Source organism: Apodemus sylvaticus, chromosome 21, assembly GCF_947179515.1.
Source record: "Apodemus sylvaticus chromosome 21, mApoSyl1.1, whole genome shotgun sequence".
NCBI classification, from domain to species: domain Eukaryota; kingdom Metazoa; phylum Chordata; class Mammalia; order Rodentia; family Muridae; genus Apodemus; species Apodemus sylvaticus.
The window spans coordinates 5886319-5900296 of record NC_067492.1 but is presented as its reverse complement, the minus strand read 5'-3'; the positions used below and the strand labels follow the sequence as shown (position 1 = coordinate 5900296).

General features: G+C 61.2%; 5 non-coding genes and 1 pseudogene across 5 annotated transcripts; all 6 read right to left on the bottom strand.

Annotated features, from left to right (window-relative positions):
- Positions 1-365: 365 nt before the first annotated feature.
- Positions 366-484, bottom strand: LOC127672191 (5S ribosomal RNA). The gene has a single exon (XR_007974855.1). It is a non-coding gene; the product is annotated as a 5S ribosomal RNA (ribosomal RNA).
- Positions 485-2365: 1881 nt separating this feature from the next.
- LOC127672190 (5S ribosomal RNA) lies at positions 2366-2484 on the bottom strand. The gene has a single exon (XR_007974853.1). It is a non-coding gene; the product is annotated as a 5S ribosomal RNA (ribosomal RNA).
- Positions 2485-4367: 1883 nt separating this feature from the next.
- LOC127672202 (5S ribosomal RNA) lies at positions 4368-4486 on the bottom strand. Its single transcript, XR_007974866.1, has one exon. It is a non-coding gene; the product is annotated as a 5S ribosomal RNA (ribosomal RNA).
- Positions 4487-6373: 1887 nt separating this feature from the next.
- On the bottom strand, positions 6374-6492 carry LOC127672189 (5S ribosomal RNA). The gene has a single exon (XR_007974852.1). It is a non-coding gene; the product is annotated as a 5S ribosomal RNA (ribosomal RNA).
- A 1886-nt stretch (positions 6493-8378) lies between these two features.
- Positions 8379-8497, bottom strand: LOC127672188 (5S ribosomal RNA). Its single transcript, XR_007974851.1, has one exon. It is a non-coding gene; the product is annotated as a 5S ribosomal RNA (ribosomal RNA).
- Positions 8498-10381: 1884 nt separating this feature from the next.
- LOC127672206 (uncharacterized) lies at positions 10382-10500 on the bottom strand (annotated as a pseudogene).
- Positions 10501-13978: the final 3478 nt, after the last annotated feature.

The window sequence follows — 13978 nt, the reverse complement described above, 5'->3', positions numbered from 1 at the left end:
TGGGAGCCAAGTGCGGTGTTGGATCAGGATGGGTGGGTCGGATGGGTGTTGGAGGGCATCCTGGGCTTGGTGCAAATAGAGACGGGCTCTCCCCTCCAACCCTCTGCCAGCCAGCTAGCTAGCCAGCCAGCCAGCCCTGCAGGGAGGTGCGGTGTGGTGTGGTGTGGCGGTGGCCACTCTGAGGGCTCCGGGAGCCAGCGGTGATGGGTGATACAAGCCTCGTCCTATGCGAGGAGGACGAGGGGGGGTGGGGGGTGCTCTTTCCCGCGTGTGGGGTGTGGGTGGGACTGGACTGCCCTGGGCCCGGGTCTCTGGTCCCGTGACCAAAAGCAAGAGAGGACACGCCGCCGGGGCGGAGTCCAAAAAGCCTACAGCACCCGGTATTCCCAGGCGGTCTCCCATCCAAGTACTAACCAGGCCCGACCCTGCTTAGCTTCCGAGATCAGACGAGATCGGGCGCGTTCAGGGTGGTATGGCCGTAGACGACGGCCGCCGCTCCGGAAAGCCCCAAGAGCCTGCTGCCGGCGCTCGCCCTCCGCCACTGTCAACGCTGCCCCCCTGCCCCCCTGCCCCCCCCTGCCCGCCCGCCCGCCCGACGCCGAGCCCACGCGAGCCCAGGGCCCCGCAGACACACGCACTGTACCGCAGCGCACACCAAGAACCACAGGCAGGCGCGCACGCACCACGCACGCCACTCGGCCCGGCCCGAGCCCCACCCACACGCGCCAGCCCTGGCTGCCAGCCTACAACCTCCCCGAACCCCTTCAGCCCTCCTCCGCCCGCCCCGATGGAGCACGGGCCCAGACAGTGAGTGCCAGCCTTGGCCCCACGGAGAACTCTCCTTCTCCTGCTGCTCCCCTCCCCTCCGCTCCCCTCCTCTGCCCTCCCCTCCCCTCCCCTCTCCTCTTCTCCCCTCCCCTCCCCTCCGCTCCCCGAAGGTTCTTGGACCAGCATCCCCACCCACCCACCCACCCACCCACCCACCCACGCGTGACCTCCTCTTGCCCTGGACGCTCGATGAGGACCAGGAGGACAGTCCGGCTTCTGGAATCTGGAATCGGGGACGCTGGGCCCCACCTCGCTCACTGCACCGTCCGTCCCTCCGTCCATCCCCGTGCCCCGGACTGGGACCCTCAGCCTGGACACGCACGGGAATTCGACCGACTGTGGATGGCTGGCATCCCATCCCACCCAGCATCCGCACAGCCACACCCGGCGGCACAGGCTAGCCCGGGAGCCAGGCACCGTCCGTGCCCTCCCTTTGGAGCGAGCGGGCGCACACACAATACCCACACAGGGGCACAAAGCGCCCGACACGAGCAAGGGCTCGAGGCCGCCCCCGGGCGAGAAAGCGCGCCGGCCCACACACGCTACTGATGCACAGAAGTGGGAACTTGAGGACCGGTTACACGCGTGCGTGCGCACACACACGCACATCCACACACGCACTCACAAGCATGATCGCACTGCGCGGGCCCGCGCGAGCACTTCCAGGCCCCAAAGCACACATGCCATCACACATACACACACATATACATATACACACAGCACTCCCACACTAGCGGGCTGGCACACCCACCCAATCTCCCAGGCACACACACTTGTATGTACTGGCTGAGAAGAGCAAGTATGCAGGAAGGGCCCTCATGCTACACACACACACACACACACACACACACACACACACACACACACACACACACACACAGAGGCGCATTAGCAGAAGGCAAGATGGCAACACACAGTCTCACACCCGTCAAACAGTCTCTTGCGTGCTCTCTCTCACACCCACACATACCAGCGCATGAACTCACGCAGCACCAGACACAAGACACAAGCAGACACACTGACACAGGCCCCCACAGCTCCCTAGACCTCCCGAGGCAGGCTAGAGAGGCGGGTGGTGGCTGGCTTCTTCGGGGACTCCTCCCACGGAGAGGGACTGGGCGAGGGCGAGGGGTGGAGTAGCCTGGTCCACCCCCCTCCCTGCCTGGGCAAGGTGGGAGCCAAGTGCGGTGTTGGATCAGGATGGGTGGGTCGGATGGGTGTTGGAGGGCATCCTGGTCTTGGTGCAAATAGAGACGGGCTCTCCCCTCCAACCCTCTGCCAGCCAGCTAGCTAGCCAGCCAGCCAGCCCTGCAGGGAGGTGCGGTGTGGTGTGGTGTGGCGGTGGCCACTCTGAGGGCTCCGGGAGCCAGCGGTGATGGGTGATACAAGCCTCGTCCTATGCGAGGAGGACGAGGGGGGGTGGGGGGTGCTCTTTCCCGCGTGTGGGGTGTGGGTGGGACTGGACTGCCCTGGGCCCGGGTCTCTGGTCCCGTGACCAAAAGCAAGAGAGGACACGCCGCCGGGGCGGAGTCCAAAAAGCCTACAGCACCCGGTATTCCCAGGCGGTCTCCCATCCAAGTACTAACCAGGCCCGACCCTGCTTAGCTTCCGAGATCAGACGAGATCGGGCGCGTTCAGGGTGGTATGGCCGTAGACGACGGCCGCCGCTCCGGAAAGCCCCAAGAGCCTGCTGCCGGCGCTCGCCCTCCGCCACTGTCAACGCTGCCCCCCCTGCCCCCCTGCCCCCCCCTGCCCGCCCGCCCGCCCGACGCCGAGCCCACGCGAGCCCAGGGCCCCGCAGACACACGCACTGTACCGCAGCGCACACCAAGAACCACAGGCAGGCGCGCACGCACCACGCACGCCACTCGGCCCGGCCCGAGCCCCACCCACACGCGCCAGCCCTGGCTGCCAGCCTACAACCTCCCCGAACCCCTTCAGCCCTCCTCCGCCCGCCCCGATGGAGCACGGGCCCAGACAGTGAGTGCCAGCCTTGGCCCCACGGAGAACTCTCCTTCTCCTGCTGCTCCCCTCCCCTCCGCTCCCCTCCTCTGCCCTCCCCTCCCCTCCCCTCCCCTCTCCTCTTCTCCCCTCCCCTCCCCTCCGCTCCCCGAAGGTTCTTGGACCAGCATCCCCACCCACCCACCCACCCACCCACCCACCCACGCGTGACCTCCTCTTGCCCTGGACGCTCGATGAGGACCAGGAGGACAGTCCGGCTTCTGGAATCTGGAATCGGGGACGCTGGGCCCCACCTCGCTCACTGCACCGTCCGTCCCTCCGTCCATCCCCGTGCCCCGGACTGGGACCCTCAGCCTGGACACGCACGGGAATTCGACCGACTGTGGATGGCTGGCATCCCATCCCACCCAGCATCCGCACAGCCACACCCGGCGGCACAGGCTAGCCCGGGAGCCAGGCACCGTCCGTGCCCTCCCTTTGGAGCGAGCGGGCGCACACACAATACCCCCACACAGGGGCACAAAGCGCCCGACACGAGCAAGGGCTCGAGGCCGCCCCCGGGCGAGAAAGCGCGCCGGCCCACACACGCTACTGATGCACAGAAGTGGGAACTTGAGGACCGGTTACACGCGTGCGTGCGCACACACACGCACATCCACACACGCACTCACAAGCATGATCGCACTGCGCGGGCCCCGCGCGAGCACTTCCAGGCCCCAAAGCACACATGCCATCACACATACACACACATATACATATACACACAGCACTCCCACACTAGCGGGCTGGCACACCCACCCAATCTCCCAGGCACACACACTTGTATGTACTGGCTGAGAAGAGCAAGTATGCAGGAAGGGCCCTCATGCTACACACACACACACACACACACACACACACACACAACCCACACACACACAGAGGCGCATTAGCAGAAGGCAAGATGGCAACACACAGTCTCACACCCGTCAAACAGTCTCTTGCGTGCTCTCTCTCACACCCACACATACCAGCGCATGAACTCACGCAGCACCAGACACAAGACACAAGCAGACACACTGACACAGGCCCCCACAGCTCCCTAGACCTCCCGAGGCAGGCTAGAGAGGCGGGTGGTGGCTGGCTTCTTCGGGGACTCCTCCCACGGAGAGGGACTGGGCGAGGGCGAGGGGTGGAGTAGCCTGGTCCACCCCCCTCCCTGCCTGGGCAAGGTGGGAGCCAAGTGCGGTGTTGGATCAGGATGGGTGGGTCGGATGGGTGTTGGAGGGCATCCTGGGCTTGGTGCAAATAGAGACGGGCTCTCCCCTCCAACCCTCTGCCAGCCAGCTAGCTAGCCAGCCAGCCAGCCCTGCAGGGAGGTGCGGTGTGGTGTGGTGTGGCGGTGGCCACTCTGAGGGCTCCGGGAGCCAGCGGTGATGGGTGATACAAGCCTCGTCCTATGCGAGGAGGACGAGGGGGGGTGGGGGGTGCTCTTTCCCGCGTGTGGGGTGTGGGTGGGACTGGACTGCCCTGGGCCCGGGTCTCTGGTCCCGTGACCAAAAGCAAGAGAGGACACGCCGCCGGGGCGGAGTCCAAAAAGCCTACAGCACCCGGTATTCCCAGGCGGTCTCCCATCCAAGTACTAACCAGGCCCGACCCTGCTTAGCTTCCGAGATCAGACGAGATCGGGCGCGTTCAGGGTGGTATGGCCATAGACGACGGCCGCCGCTCCGGAAAGCCCCAAGAGCCTGCTGCCGGCGCTCGCCCTCCGCCACTGTCAACGCTGCCCCCCTGCCCCCCTGCCCCCCCCTGCCCGCCCGCCCGCCCGACGCCGAGCCCACGCGAGCCCAGGGCCCCGCAGACACACGCACTGTACCGCAGCGCACACCAAGAACCACAGGCAGGCGCGCACGCACCACGCACGCCACTCGGCCCGGCCCGAGCCCCACCCACACGCGCCAGCCCTGGCTGCCAGCCTACAACCTCCCCGAACCCCTTCAGCCCTCCTCCGCCCGCCCCGATGGAGCACGGGCCCAGACAGTGAGTGCCAGCCTTGGCCCCACGGAGAACTCTCCTTCTCCTGCTGCTCCCCTCCCCTCCGCTCCCCTCCTCTGCCCTCCCCTCCCCTCCCCTCCCCTCTCCTCTTCTCCCCTCCCCTCCCCTCCGCTCCCCGAAGGTTCTTGGACCAGCATCCCCACCCACCCACCCACCCACCCACCCACCCACGCGTGACCTCCTCTTGCCCTGGACGCTCGATGAGGACCAGGAGGACAGTCCGGCTTCTGGAATCTGGAATCGGGGACGCTGGGCCCCACCTCGCTCACTGCACCGTCCGTCCCTCCGTCCATCCCCGTGCCCCGGACTGGGACCCTCAGCCTGGACACGCACGGGAATTCGACCGACTGTGGATGGCTGGCATCCCATCCCACCCAGCATCCGCACAGCCACACCCGGCGGCACAGGCTAGCCCGGGAGCCAGGCACCGTCCGTGCCCTCCCTTTGGAGCGAGCGGGCGCACACACAATACCCACACAGGGGCACAAAGCGCCCGACACGAGCAAGGGCTCGAGGCCGCCCCCGGGCGAGAAAGCGCGCCGGCCCACACACGCTACTGATGCACAGAAGTGGGAACTTGAGGACCGGTTACACGCGTGCGTGCGCACACACACGCACATCCACACACGCACTCACAAGCATGATCGCACTGCGCGGGCCCGCGCGAGCACTTCCAGGCCCCAAAGCACACATGCCATCACACATACACACACATATACATATACACACAGCACTCCCACACTAGCGGGCTGGCACACCCACCCAATCTCCCAGGCACACACACTTGTAGGTACTGGCTGAGAAGAGCAAGTATGCAGGAAGGGCCCTCATGCTACACACACACACACACACACACACACACACACACACACACACAACCCACACACACACAGAGGCGCATTAGCAGAAGGCAAGATGGCAACACACAGTCTCACACCCGTCAAACAGTCTCTTGCGTGCTCTCTCTCACACCCACACATACCAGCGCATGAACTCACGCAGCACCAGACACAAGACACAAGCAGACACACTGACACAGGCCCCCACAGCTCCCTAGACCTCCCGAGGCAGGCTAGAGAGGCGGGTGGTGGCTGGCTTCTTCGGGGACTCCTCCCACGGAGAGGGACTGGGCGAGGGCGAGGGGTGGAGTAGCCTGGTCCACCCCCCTCCCTGCCTGGGCAAGGTGGGAGCCAAGTGCGGTGTTGGATCAGGATGGGTGGGTCGGATGGGTGTTGGAGGGCATCCTGGGCTTGGTGCAAATAGAGACGGGCTCTCCCCTCCAACCCTCTGCCAGCTAGCTAGCTAGCCAGCCAGCCAGCCCTGCAGGGAGGTGCGGTGTGGTGTGGTGTGGCGGTGGCCACTCTGAGGGCTCCGGGAGCCAGCGGTGATGGGCGATACAAGCCTCGTCCTATGCGAGGAGGACGAGGGGGGGTGGGGGGTGCTCTTTCCCGCGTGTGGGGTGTGGGTGGGACTGGACTGCCCTGGGCCCGGGTCTCTGGTCCCGTGACCAAAAGCAAGAGAGGACACGCCGCCGGGGCGGAGTCCAAAAAGCCTACAGCACCCGGTATTCCCAGGCGGTCTCCCATCCAAGTACTAACCAGGCCCGACCCTGCTTAGCTTCCGAGATCAGACGAGATCGGGCGCGTTCAGGGTGGTATGGCCGTAGACGACGGCCGCCGCTCCGGAAAGCCCCAAGAGCCTGCTGCCGGCGCTCGCCCTCCGCCACTGTCAACGCTGCCCCCCTGCCCCCCTGCCCCCCCTGCCCGCCCGCCCGCCCGACGCCGAGCCCACGCGAGCCCAGGGCCCCGCAGACACACGCACTGTACCGCAGCGCACACCAAGAACCACAGGCAGGCGCGCACGCACCACGCACGCCACTCGGCCCGGCCCGAGCCCCACCCACACGCGCCAGCCCTGGCTGCCAGCCTACAACCTCCCCGAACCCCTTCAGCCCTCCTCCGCCCGCCCCGATGGAGCACGGGCCCAGACAGTGAGTGCCAGCCTTGGCCCCACGGAGAACTCTCCTTCTCCTGCTGCTCCCCTCCCCTCCGCTCCCCTCCTCTGCCCTCCCCTCCCCTCCCCTCCCCTCTCCTCTTCTCCCCTCCCCTCCCCTCCGCTCCCCGAAGGTTCTTGGACCAGCATCCCCACCCACCCACCCACCCACCCACCCACCCACGCGTGACCTCCTCTTGCCCTGGACGCTCGATGAGGACCAGGAGGACAGTCCGGCTTCTGGAATCTGGAATCGGGGACGCTGGGCCCCACCTCGCTCACTGCACCGTCCGTCCCTCCGTCCATCCCCGTGCCCCGGACTGGGACCCTCAGCCTGGACACGCACGGGAATTCGACCGACTGTGGATGGCTGGCATCCCATCCCACCCAGCATCCGCACAGCCACACCCGGCGGCACAGGCTAGCCCGGGAGCCAGGCACCGTCCGTGCCCTCCCTTTGGAGCGAGCGGGCGCACACACAATACCCACACAGGGGCACAAAGCGCCCGACACGAGCAAGGGCTCGAGGCCGCCCCCGGGCGAGAAAGCGCGCCGGCCCACACACGCTACTGATGCACAGAAGTGGGAACTTGAGGACCGGTTACACGCGTGCGTGCGCACACACACGCACATCCACACACGCACTCACAAGCATGATCGCACTGCGCGGGCCCGCGCGAGCACTTCCAGGCCCCAAAGCACACATGCCATCACACATACACACACATATACATATACACACAGCACTCCCACACTAGCGGGCTGGCACACCCACCCAATCTCCCAGGCACACACACTTGTAGGTACTGGCTGAGAAGAGCAAGTATGCAGGAAGGGCCCTCATGCTACACACACACACACACACACACACACACACACACACACACACAACCCACACACACACAGAGGCGCATTAGCAGAAGGCAAGATGGCAACACACAGTCTCACACCCGTCAAACAGTCTCTTGCGTGCTCTCTCTCACACCCACACATACCAGCGCATGAACTCACGCAGCACCAGACACAAGACACAAGCAGACACACTGACACAGGCCCCCACAGCTCCCTAGACCTCCCGAGGCAGGCTAGAGAGGCGGGTGGTGGCTGGCTTCTTCGGGGACTCCTCCCACGGAGAGGGACTGGGCGAGGGCGAGGGGTGGAGTAGCCTGGTCCACCCCCCTCCCTGCCTGGGCAAGGTGGGAGCCAAGTGCGGTGTTGGATCAGGATGGGTGGGTCGGATGGGTGTTGGAGGGCATCCTGGGCTTGGTGCAAATAGAGACGGGCTCTCCCCTCCAACCCTCTGCCAGCCAGCTAGCTAGCCAGCCAGCCAGCCCTGCAGGGAGGTGCGGTGTGGTGTGGTGTGGCGGTGGCCACTCTGAGGGCTCCGGGAGCCAGCGGTGATGGGCGATACAAGCCTCGTCCTATGCGAGGAGGACGAGGGGGGGTGGGGGGTGCTCTTTCCCGCGTGTGGGGTGTGGGTGGGACTGGACTGCCCTGGGCCCGGGTCTCTGGTCCCGTGACCAAAAGCAAGAGAGGACACGCCGCCGGGGCGGAGTCCAAAAAGCCTACAGCACCCGGTATTCCCAGGCGGTCTCCCATCCAAGTACTAACCAGGCCCGACCCTGCTTAGCTTCCGAGATCAGACGAGATCGGGCGCGTTCAGGGTGGTATGGCCGTAGACGACGGCCGCCGCTCCGGAAAGCCCCAAGAGCCTGCTGCCGGCGCTCGCCCTCCGCCACTGTCAACGCTGCCCCCCTGCCCCCCTGCCCCCCCCTGCCCGCCCGCCCGCCCGACGCCGAGCCCACGCGAGCCCAGGGCCCCGCAGACACACGCACTGTACCGCAGCGCACACCAAGAACCACAGGCAGGCGCGCACGCACCACGCACGCCACTCGGCCCGGCCCGAGCCCCACCCACACGCGCCAGCCCTGGCTGCCAGCCTACAACCTCCCCGAACCCCTTCAGCCCTCCTCCGCCCGCCCCGATGGAGCACGGGCCCAGACAGTGAGTGCCAGCCTTGGCCCCACGGAGAACTCTCCTTCTCCTGCTGCTCCCCTCCCCTCCGCTCCCCTCCTCTGCCCTCCCCTCCCCTCCCCTCTCCTCTTCTCCCCTCCCCTCCCCTCCGCTCCCCGAAGGTTCTTGGACCAGCATCCCCACCCACCCACCCACCCACCCACCCACGCGTGACCTCCTCTTGCCCTGGACGCTCGATGAGGACCAGGAGGACAGTCCGGCTTCTGGAATCTGGAATCGGGGACGCTGGGCCCCACCTCGCTCACTGCACCGTCCGTCCCTCCGTCCATCCCCGTGCCCCGGACTGGGACCCTCAGCCTGGACACGCACGGGAATTCGACCGACTGTGGATGGCTGGCATCCCATCCCACCCAGCATCCGCACAGCCACACCCGGCGGCACAGGCTAGCCCGGGAGCCAGGCACCGTCCGTGCCCTCCCTTTGGAGCGAGCGGGCGCACACACAATACCCACACAGGGGCACAAAGCGCCCGACACGAGCAAGGGCTCGAGGCCGCCCCCGGGCGAGAAAGCGCGCCGGCCCACACACGCTACTGATGCACAGAAGTGGGAACTTGAGGACCGGTTACACGCGTGCGTGCGCACACACACGCACATCCACACACGCACTCACAAGCATGATCGCACTGTGCGGGCCCGCGCGAGCGCTTCCAGGCCCCAAAGCACACATGCCATCACACATACACACACATATACATATACACACAGCACTCCCACACTAGCGGGCTGGCACACCCACCCAATCTCCCAGGCACACACACTTGTATGTACTGGCTGAGAAGAGCAAGTATGCAGGAAGGGCCCTCATGCTACACACACACACACACACACACACACACACCCCACACACACACACCCCACCCACACACACAGAGGCGCATTAGCAGAAGGCAAGATGGCAACACACAGTCTCACACCCGTCAAACAGTCTCTTGCGTGCTCTCACACCCACACATACCAGCGCATGAACTCACGCACCAGATACAAGACACAAGCAGACACTCTGACACAGGCCCCCAGAGCTCCCTAGACCCCCCCGAGGCAGGCTAGAGAGGTGGGTGGTGGCTGGCTTCTTCGGGGACTCCTCCCACGGAGAGGGAGTGGGTGAGGGCGAGGGGTGGAGTAGCCTGGTCCACCCCCCTCCCTGCCTGGGCAAGGTGGGAGCCAAGTGCGGTGTTGGATCAGGATGGATGGGTGGGTCGGATGGGTGTTGGAGGCCATCCTGGGCTTGGTGCAAATGGAGACTCTCCCCTCCAACCCTCTGCCAGCTAGGTAGCCAGCCAGCCCTGCAGCGAGGTGCGGTGTGGTGTGGTGTGGCGGTGCCCACTCTGAGGGCTCCGGGAGCCAGCGGTGATGGGCAATACAAGCCTCATCCTATTCGAGGAGGTCGAGGGGGTGGGTGCTCTCTCCCGAGTGTGGGTTGTGGGTGGGGCTGGACTGCCCTGGGCCCGGGTCTCTGGTCCCCGAGGGGCCGTCTGTGGTCGTGACAGTGACCAAAAGCAAGAGAGGACACGCCGGGGCGGAGTCCAAAAAGCCTACAGCACCCGGTATTCCCAGGCGGTCTCCCATTCAAGTACTAACCAGGCCCGACCCTGCTTAGCTTCTGAGATCAGAGGAGATCGAGCACGCTCAGGGTGGTATGGCCATAGATGACGGCCACCGCTCCGGAAAGCCTCAAGAGCCTGCTCCTGGCGCTCGCCCACCGCCACTGTCAACGCTGCCCCCCTGCCCCCCTGCCCGCCTGCCCGCCTGCCCTACGCCGAGCCCACGCGAGCCCAGGGCCCTGCAGACACACGCACTGTACCGCAGCGCACACCAAGAACCACAGGCAGGCGCGCACGCACGCCACACGGCCCGGCCCGAGCCCCACCCACACACGCCAGCCCTGGCTGCCAGCCTACAACCTCCCCGAACCCCTTCAGCCCTCCTCCGCCCGCCCTGATGGAGCAGGGGCCCAGGCAGTGAGTGCCAGCCTTAGCCCCAGGGAGAACTGCTCTGCTCCCCTCCTCTCCCCTTCCCTCCCCTCACTCACCCACCCACCCACCCACCCACCCGTGACCTCCTCTTGCCCTGGACGCACATATGCTACATATGCCACAGATCCATCTGTAGATGGGGACGCTGGGCCCCACCTCGCTCAGTGAAACTGATTCTCATGCACTTAAGCATAGGGAGATGGAAGCTTCAGTAGGAACACCAGAAGCAATAAGGAAATGTATTATTTCATCTACTTGAAAGGTCAGAGGCTACAGGTACAGTCTGATTGACCCCACTTCTAGTACCAGACACTGTATTTATCTATAATTATGGAAATTGTCAGGGAATTTAGCTCTAAATAACAGAATCTACTCTAACTGGTTTTTAAATTCATAGGTGACTCCTATAGACTCAGACTGGGGGTGGGGGTGTTGGAGAACTGGATCTGGAAGCCATGTAGCCAGAAAAAATATATAAATTGTATCAGCAGAAAGCCTGTATTTGTTTATTTTATTTATTTAAACTGATGAAGTAACTAATGTAGTGTTGTACTTGGGTCCAAACCCAGGGTTCCGAATACTCTGCAGAAAGCCTGTGTTCTGTTCTCATTGTGCACACTGCAGCTCACCCTGGAAAGCAGAGTTCCTGCTCCCAGGACACATTCCAGGCCATTGTTTTCCCACATGCTTCTTGCCACCTGGTCTTTACAGCACCCCTCCCCCCTGCAGCTGTCTTCTAAGGCGAAGACAGTGATTGAATGAGCCTTCACCACCTGCAGCGCTCTCAGCAGAGGCAAAGGAGGTAGAAAAAGCAGAATTGCTATAGAGGGAGTTTCTGTTTTGTGTGATCACACCCTCACGAAGACCCACACACTCCGAGGGAGAAGATTATTTATTGCCACTTTACAGTTAAGGAAACTGACACTCAAACCTGAAACTACTTACCCATGGTTACACAGTGGGGCCACCACCAGGGCTTCTAGGTAAGATGAATGGAGAAAATGTGACCCACCACTGGCTTCACTCTCATTAAGTTATGTCTCTTCCTTTGTTACAAAGATCTGCAATGCAGGCACAGAAGGCGGTCCACAGGAGAGCCTGGAAAATCAGCCACACAAATTGGAAAAAGCAAGCCACCATTCTAACTGTCCCCAAACAGGGTAAAACCTACACCATTCTAACTGTCCCCAAACAGGGTAAAACCTACACCATTCTAACTGTCCCCAAACAGGGTAAAACCTACACCATTCTAACTGTCCCCAAAGAGGGTAAAACCTACACCATTCTAACTGTCCCCAAACAGGGTAAAACCTACACCATTCTAACTGTCCCCAAACAGGGTAACACCTACACCATTCTAACTGTCCCCAAACAGGTTAAAACCTACACCATTCTAACTGTCCCCAAACAGGGTAAAACCTACACCATTCTAACTGTCCCCAAACAGGGTAACACCTACACCATTCTAACTGTCCCCAAACAGGGTAAAACCTACACCATTCTAACTGTCCCCAAACAGGGTAACACCTACACCATTCTAACTGTCCCCAAACAGGGTAACACCTACACCATTCTAACTGTCCCCAAACAGGGTAACACCTACACCATTCTAACTGTCCCCAAACAGGGTAACACCTACACCATTCTAACTGTCCCCAAACAGGGTAACACCTACACCAATCTAACTGTCCCCAAACAGGGTAACACCTACACCATTCTAACTGTCCCCAAACAGGGTAACACCTACACCATTCTAACTGTCCCCAAACAGGGTAAAACCTACACCATTCTAACTGTCCCCAAACAGGGTAAAACCTACACCATTCTAACTGTCCCCAAACAGGGTAAAACCTACAGCATTCTAACTGTCCCCAAACAGGGTAAAACCTACACCATTCTAACTGTCCCCAAACAGGGTAAAACCTACACCATTCTAACTGTCCCCAAACAGGGTAACACCTACACCATTCTAACTGTCCCCAAACAGGGTAACACCTACACCATTCTAACTGTCCCCAAACAGGGTAACACCTACACCATTCTAACTGTCCCCAAACAGGGTAAAACCTACACCATTCTAACTGTCCCCAAACAGGGTAAAACCTACACCATTCTAACTGTCCCCAAACAGGGTAACACCTACACCATTCTAACTGTCCCCAAACAGGGTAAAACCTACACCATTCTAACTGTCCCCAAACAGGGTAACACCTACACCATTCTAACTGTCCCCAAACAGGGTAACACCTACACCATTCTAACTGTCCCCAAACAAACAGGTTAAAACCTACAGCTCAAGATAAAAACTAGGATACAAAGCTGGACATGGTGACACACAGTAATCCAGCACTTGGGAGGCAGCAGCAGGCGGATATCTGCGTTCGAGGCCAGCCTGGTCTACAGATCAAGTTCCAGGTCAGCCAGGGCTACTCAGAGGAAGCCTGTCTCAAAAAACAAAAACCTATAATACAAAGAAAAACATCCCTGAGACTCATCCAAGATGATTATTTTTCCTAGTAATAATTTCTCTTTATTCTTATGCATGTAAGTATTTTTTAATTTTTTAAAGATTTAGCTTATTAATTTATGCATGAGTGTTTTGCCTGCATGTATGAGTATGTATCACATGTGCCTAGTATTGTGGGCATCAGACCCCACTGCAAGTGGAGTTACAGACAGTTGTGAGCCACCATCTGGGTGCTGGGAATTGAACCATGGTCCTCCTCTGCAAGAGCAGTGAGTGTTCTTAACTGCTGAGCTGACTCCAAAAAAGAAAAAAAAAAAAAAAAAGAAAGAAAGAAAGAAAGAAAAAGAAAAAGAAAAAGAAAAAAGAGAAAAAGAGAAAAAGAAATGGTCCTAAGCAGACAGTACACATCCGCAGGTGGTGAATGGCAGGTCCAGCCTGCGAAGGCAGGCCTTCCCTTCATTCCCACTTAAGAGTCTCTGCCTCTGCCTCAAAGAGTTAAAAACTAAGTAGAAGTGATAGAGATAGCATGCAGCCAAGTTTGTTGAATGGTCTTGGTGGTTTTGTTTTGTTTGTTTTAACAGAGTCTCATTGCATTTGACTGACCTGGAACTCACTATTTAGACAAGGCTGGCCAGTAACTCACAGAGATCTGCTTGTCTGCTGACAGTTTTGTCAATTTGGCACAA